Below are 7,630 nucleotides of genomic sequence, written 5' to 3' on the forward strand. Positions count from 1 at the left end.
TACAGTAGCTTTTCCCCCAATGAGTATCGAGCAACAGGTCTTTCTTTTATGGGTTTTACATAGTTTCTCTCCATGTGTTGCAGTCAGTTGTTGTTTATGACTCTTAAGTTGTATTTGCCCCGAGGTGCACTTCTTCGGTCTGATTCAGTAATGTGTGCAAGTTTTTTTTGTCAGACTATTGTCTTAACATTGCACTGTCAGCTGACGGTGCAGGAGGCTTAGTCAATGTGATTGTCAGGCAGTCAAGAAATTTCATACTGCATGTTTTCCTCTGCGAGAACACTTATTTTGTTCATTTTTTAAGGAACAAAAATACATTCCGCTCATTCTTCAATCATGTGCTATGCGTTTACCAAATGATTTTGCAGACAGCCCCATATGCATGTAAAGACTGCTGTTGAAGAACACCAATTCATGTCCTTTTTATAATATAATTTAATATATGCCTCAGCTAAAACCCAAGGCTTCATAGAGGTACTCTGTGAAGGAGGGTAGTTTTTAGTTTTACCTCAAGTGATTTCAATTATGATGCCTTTCCAACTGGATGTGAGGTTAAACGGGGATATTAACTATAATTCTATGATGCTTTTTTCATAACTATTTTTGGATTTTCTTTGAAACTTTGAACTGCAAACTATGATTCCTGTAGTAGGCCTAAGTGAGACAAAAATGCTATTACAAAGTCTAATCCATTGGTTCTCAAAGTGGGGTCCGGGGAGGACCCCCAGGGGTCCTTGGGGGGGTTCCAGGGGGTCCCCAGCAAAAGTAGTTAATGTAGCATCACAATCATTTTAACCACTTTATCCATTTATACGTTGGCTATTCCAAAACGCGCTGCAAGCTATTTTTTAAGATTTTTGAAAAATATCGAAAATGTTTGGAAACATTTGAATAATTCTTGAAACACTGGTCTAATCCGTATAGTCTGAGTCGGGTTAAATGTAATGTATGGGTGTTGATATGCCAGTGGACAGCAGACAAGAGATAATTTTATTACAGGAAGTGTGAGAGGATCTTAACAACAACAACAACCTCAGGGGGAGAGTGTTATATCTTTTTTTTTTCCAAAGGCAGATTTAAAAATTAAACCCAACACGCCTTTCCATTTGCCCTTCCCGACTTCCACTGCCCACGAAAAGCAACTATACTTCTCCCCGGTTTGTTCATCTCCCTGCAGAGATATGCACCGTCCTTTGTTTTATCTGCAACTCGCCACTTGTGTTTGTGTGCTACCTGTTTTCTTTTTTTAAGTGAATGTGTGTGACATTTGGGCATGGCACTGTGAGAACAGACAGGCCATCATTGGGACGGGGCTGTCGGCTGTTTGTTTAATGCCCTGCCTACTGTGAAAGTCTCCCTGAAACGGGCGCAGTAAATATCCCCATTGATCCGGAGGCAGGGGGCCCTACGATGATGTAGTGGCGAGGAGCCACGGGAGTAAATCTAACCGACAGTAATCCAATCCCATTCTCAAGGCCCTGGGATCTTAGATAGGTGCTTTAAATCCAAAAGTGTGCCTTTTTTTTTTTTGCACAATTTCTCTGCCTTTGTTGTTGTTGTCGGCCCTGTTGTTTTAAATGCCACGTCTCCGAGTCGGGAATCAATCCGCGGCACTGCTTCACTGACTGTGCGGTGGGCGCGCCTTCCTGGAAACGAGAAGACCCAGCGAAATTGACACACTCAATTTCACAGTCACTCCTCGCTCCCCCTTCCTCTGTCAAATTCACCCTCGCTGCTCACTTTCTCATAAGTTAAAAACATCCAAGTTGAATTGGCACAGGTTGAAGTGCACGCAACAGTATATATACACTGCACCACTGGTACTCAAAGTGGGATCTGGGGGGACCCCCAGGGGTCCTTGAGGGGGTGTCAGGGGGAATTTGTACATGTTAAAGTAATCAACATTGAAGCTGTTACAGTGCAAATTGGAGCCCCAGCCCCCGGAGATAAAAGATGTATCAAACGGGTGGGGGTCTGCGGCCTAATGCATTATCAAACTGGGGGGTCCTTGAGATGAAAAAGGTTGGGGAAACAGAGCACTGCACACCAGGTACAGTAGCTGCCATTTTCTGCGGATGACAGGGAGATACACTGGAAACTCTGAATCCCCTGTCCGGCTGGAATTCCCCTTTGAAGGCCAGGAGGCATGCCTACAGTATACCTAGCGCTCGGCTGGCCACTTGGCTACTTGCAGCAAGTGTTCATTTTCACGCTGGCCTCCGAGATGACAAAGTTATGCACTCCAGATCCCCTGGAATAGGATTGTGTGGTTTACAAATTCAAATTCTTTCCTGTGTGGATTGTTGAGAGTCGCTGGAGCGCGGTGCACTTTAGCCTCGTGAACACTGCGATGCATTAGCGGTTTGATACTTTAACAGATCAACGGTTCTGTGTCGCTCAACAAACTATTATGTGCCGTAGGTGTTCGTGGGCTAGTTTCCCCACGAGAAACAAAATTAAAGTTTGCTTTGAATGAATTCTAATGTAACCAGTGACCGTAACTCACTAACAGAGTACAAATGCATGCAGTCATTAAAATCTGAAAAGTTGTGAGAAATGCATTGATTTGTGAATTAAAACAAACCCTCCTGTTTAATTAAAAAGGAGTTCTAATGCAACAGCCTGACTCAGAGATTAAAGCGCATATACAATTGTATGACGAATGAGTGTGTGAGTAGCAGCTGTGTGTGTGCGTGCGTGCGTGCGTGCATATTACGTGCGGGCTTCTGAGTGTGTGTGTGCGTGTGGACACACGTGCACGTGAGTGCATGTGCGCACAGCCCCTCTTTCAATCTGACCTTTCTCCCCACCTTCAGTTAACTGTTGAGTCTCTCCTCGTGTTCCCTGAAGCAGGAATATGAGTAGAGAAAACCCCTTTTACTTTTGCTCATGTTCTCATAACACTTTCAAGTTGATACACCCGGCAAGCCTCTGCGCTAACAAAGAGCCATATTCATCAGCAGCTGGTCGTAAGCAGGCTGAGGGATACATCGCTTTGCTACGAACCGATCGAGGTGGTGGGGGGGCTGTGACTTTATCTGAGGCACTTAGATCCTTAAAGTAAGAGGGAAAAGAAGGGAGACAAAAAAAAAAGGGAGAAAAAAAGAAAAGATGTTTTGGAAAATCAATGAGAGCCCGTGGTCCACCTCAAAAGGCAAGACGTCATCAATTAAACAAACTTGGAGAACAGGCTCTAATTCATCAGAGGCACCGTGGATCAGGTATTGGGCTCAGCTTTGACGTGACGAATGCTGGACCTCCTCTGTGCACCCAAGGTTGCCGATCGATAGAGATCATCATTCTGATGTGGCCTTTTATCTCCCGGCCGGCTCGCCGAAGCCCTACATTATTCCCAACACACAGATCTCGGGCGGAGGAGGGGGTCGAACAGGCCAAGGAGTCAGATCAGTATCTTCTATTCTCTCAACATGGGCATTATTTTGGGTTAAAACTCTCGAGTTTTCTTGGCTTTTGTTAATGACCCCTGACGTAGGAAAAAGGAAAGTTTGCAGGGTTTTAGAAATGCAGGATCTGGGAGATCTGAAAAGATTGTTCATTGACTTGCAGGGTTTGTCTGTATATGGGCCAGAGGCAGAGTCTGTGGCAAATTACGACTACTTTGGTCTGCATCTCCTCGCCCACCGAGGGATTGAACAGTCTCCATTTCGAGCCTGCTCTTCCTCAGCAGTACTTATTCAAACGTGTCAAATCCAGCTGAGAGGGAAGCCCCCTGGGTTGATATTGATCTGGTCCATTATGGAATTTTACACCAATAAACTGTCGTGATTTACTGTAACGGTCCAATGATTAGGGCCCAATCCTGTCACGTGACCAAGGAACGCTTCCTCATTATCAGAGGCCATTATGAGAAAATCGAGTTTTGTAATCATATTACAGAAAGATAAATATTGACTTATTTCTGCTTTAATTGCCCGGTTTAACTGTGTTATTGGTATATGGGCCTATAGAGTTGCCAGTAATTGCAATGACTTTATGACCATTTGTGTGCAACTCTTTTGAATTGTTTTCAATACTAGTCCTCATATACTGTAAACTGTAGACTCACACAATACAAAAAAAAGAGTCTGTACTTCTGAAGCGTTGAAAAATGCGGGAAAAATATCGTAAAGCAGATGAACAGCAGATGAACAACATCCATTTCGCCTTTGCGGTGGTCAAGGCCTATCTATCTGCTTAGCAGAAATGGAAATTCAAAAAGTATTTTATATAATAAAATGTCAAAATAAAATATATAGTTACAGACTCTCTGTTGCATTCAAAGATTGAAGTTGAGAGACTACCCATTTTGAGACACATCACTTGAGACTAAAGTACACTGTAGAACTTTCCAGTACATTTCCAAGTATTTATTATAATTGTTGATGCATATTACCTGCTTATGTAGGACTATGTGATTTACGGGGTAAGGTGACGTCACTTCCGGTTTGTCGTGGAGGTTATTTTATTTACTTTCTTTATTTAGGCGGATTAGTGTGTGTGTCTGCAGGAGGAAAGTATTGTCTAAGTGACTGAGTGATTTATATGTTTACTGTTTAATTTTCAGAGGGATAAATGAGTAGTTTAACATAAAATACAGCCGTTATAATGTGGACTGCGCATGCGTCAGTGTGACGACTTCCGGTTTCGTTCCTGTGTCATTGTAAGTGCGACATTCGTCTGCAAGCAGCCGACCGACCAACGGTGTGTATAAATATGAGCGTGTTTACACGACGTTTTATTACTTATTCCTGATATGTTACAGTTTGTGTATATTATATTTCATGTCAGTAATTGTTGTTGTTGTTTTCTGTGTTTGCAGGTTTACAACCTAACAAATAGAGTGTAGAGTTTAGATGTGTGAATGAGTGTTGTGTGTTTTAGACAACATCAATAAATCTGAAAAAGCACTTGTTTGAGTCGTGTCCGCTAAAGACAACCTTGACAACCCTGTGCGAGGGAGATCTACATACATAGAAGGTGTAATTGGTAGATAAATGTACACACACCATTGTATTAACTATCTTCATACAGTATATCAATCCTCACTATTCCTCATTACAAGATGCTATAATTTCTGTCTCAAAGGCGGGCTGTGGATACCTTGAGAATGTACCTGCCAATATGACATCATCGGTAGGAAGCAAACTGAAGTCTTTCTCTTCATGGAAAGGCAGCATGCTAAAATCGAAGCCAAACGTTTTTAATCAACTATCTACTACAATTAGCACTATATAAGTCGACTGTATTAAGTCAGGCTAAGGGATGTAATGTGTACCTTTTAGATTTTTGACAACATGCATTCATGTATATTTATTCACTATGATTATAAACTTTTACCATTAGGGGTATCCATCCGATATGTTGTGCTAATGTTGGCTATGACCTCAGTAGGTCATATTATTATAATCGTTATGTAATATATAAAGGAGCCCTTCAAATAATTTGTTTGTGCATGCACTGCACATGTCCATGTGTTCGCCTGCATGTGAATGTGTGCGTAAGTTGTGTGTGCTGTGACTTGTACGTATCAAATCTGTGTAGTTTCTCACAAGCCATGAAACGTTAAACCTGTCCTCGCATCTAAAATATGCATGGACACTATCAATTACATGATTCTAGCTTACTCCAGCTTGGAGAAATTGAGGGTGTTAACAACTCGACCCATGTTACAATCATTCCCAGTCTCCCGTAGTTTTGTAACACTGATTTGAACCAATGCTTACGCTACATGAGCTGCGTGTGGGATTTCAGTAATATGCATCTCTGTGACAATGAGTAGTGATACAGTTTGCAAACCACCTACCCCCAGGTACAGATCAAAGGTTTCCATGGTACATGACTGTGGACTGCAATTATCATTGTACCTGCTATTATTGTTATTGTGGTCATTATACTTGTCACTATTGTTGTTGCTGTTGCTTGTCTCTCTCTCTCTCTCTCTCTCTCTCTCTCTCTCTCTCTCTCTCTCTCTCTCTCTCTCTCTCTCTCTCTCTCTCTCTCTCTCTCTTCCCCCTGACGACACAGTCAAGGCTGTCCACCCTGGAGCTTGGTTCTGCCTCAGGTTTCTCCTGTTAAAGGGGAGTTTTTTCCTCCTTTCCATCGCAGACAAATGCTTGCACAGGTTGGGGGAAACAATGCTAAATCTCTCCAGTACAGTGAGTGTCTTGAGTGGAGACAACTTGTTATTTGGCACTATAATAAAATGTAATTGAATTGAAAAAATACTACTTGGCAAACATGGATGAATGAATATCAAGGGTTTCTGGGTAAAAAGGGTAGGTTAGCATGTAGAATAAGTGAAAAGGCAAGTAAAAATAGTTTCAGTGGAATAAGTTAAAGACCATTTGGATTTTGCTATATTGGCTGATAGTGACAAAGAACTAACCACTTAGTTGACCGTAGTCTCCCTATGGGGTCTACTAGCACACGTTATTTTTTCCCTCAACACAAAATGTCTTCGGTGAAAATGTTCAACTCAGTAGCCTCAACTGTACGTATCTATCCATGTTTTATCAAAATGAGCTGAAACAAAGTACTACTGCTACTAGTCGAACTACAATCTCACAACTTGTAGATTTGCTATTTTTATCTGAATGTTTGCCCCAGAATAGGGACGCTATGGTTCATGTGGTTAATGTTGGATGAGTGAAGGATCGAAAACAGCACGTTACTCCAAAGCAGTGCAGAGATTCCACTAGGTATTGAAGTACATTATGGTGTGTGTACATTTTAAGATGGGGGAACCTAAGCAACCTCAGCATGTCCTGCATTGTGCTCTTTCTTGACCGATGTCAGCGCTTCATAGTGCAGTCCATGCAGGCAAGCAAGAGGGTGAATATCACTTGCTGATGTACGGAATTTTCAGAGTTCGGAGATGTCACTAACAATGATTGACATGATGAGAGAATCAATGTAAAAGCCTTGCTGCCAAGCAATAATCCATCCAAACTGATCACGCTTAAAATTGCCTCTAGATATTGATTACATGTGCAAGTCCAGAAAAACGTGGTAAGCACAGAGCAAAACGCAATCAGCAAAAGACCCTGACTTTGCTTATTTTATCCGTTTCTTATGTAACCACCTGGATTTTAACCCACATCTCTTGCATGGAAACCAAACCCAACATCTACCACTCATCAAAGGGGACTCCCCTAGCCCCATGGCCATGAGAGATAGGCTTCTGGCCTTCAGTCAGGGATACCTGTCTACATATAGGCATACTCCACTGCAAAGATTTCAGTTTTTTTATTCTTTTTCTTAAATTCAAATCGAATTCAACCAAACTATGCACAACACAGATACTGTAGAACCCATTACGCCATGGGTCTTCAACAGGGGGTCCTTGGAGTTACTACAGGGGGGGCCACCAAATTTTTGTGTGATATGATTTTTATGTTTTACATTAACCACTTGAACCCTAGCATCCCTATTCTGAGGAGAACTTTAGCCAAAAAATAGCCAATCTACAAGCTCACAACGCCTCGCAGCGCGAGGCGTTGTGAGCTTGTAGATTGGCTATTTTTGGCAAAGAGGTTTGGTGTAGAGGGGGGAAAAAAAAGTTAATCTGAAAAAAAACATTTTTATACAATATAGAGGGGGTCCCTGCTTCATCTCTCTCTCAGCTAGGGGG

The sequence above is a fragment of the Gymnoscopelus microlampas genome, assembly GCF_963454915.1.
Source record: "Gymnoscopelus microlampas genome assembly, chromosome: 3".
Taxonomy (NCBI): Eukaryota; Metazoa; Chordata; class Actinopteri; order Myctophiformes; family Myctophidae; genus Gymnoscopelus; species Gymnoscopelus microlampas.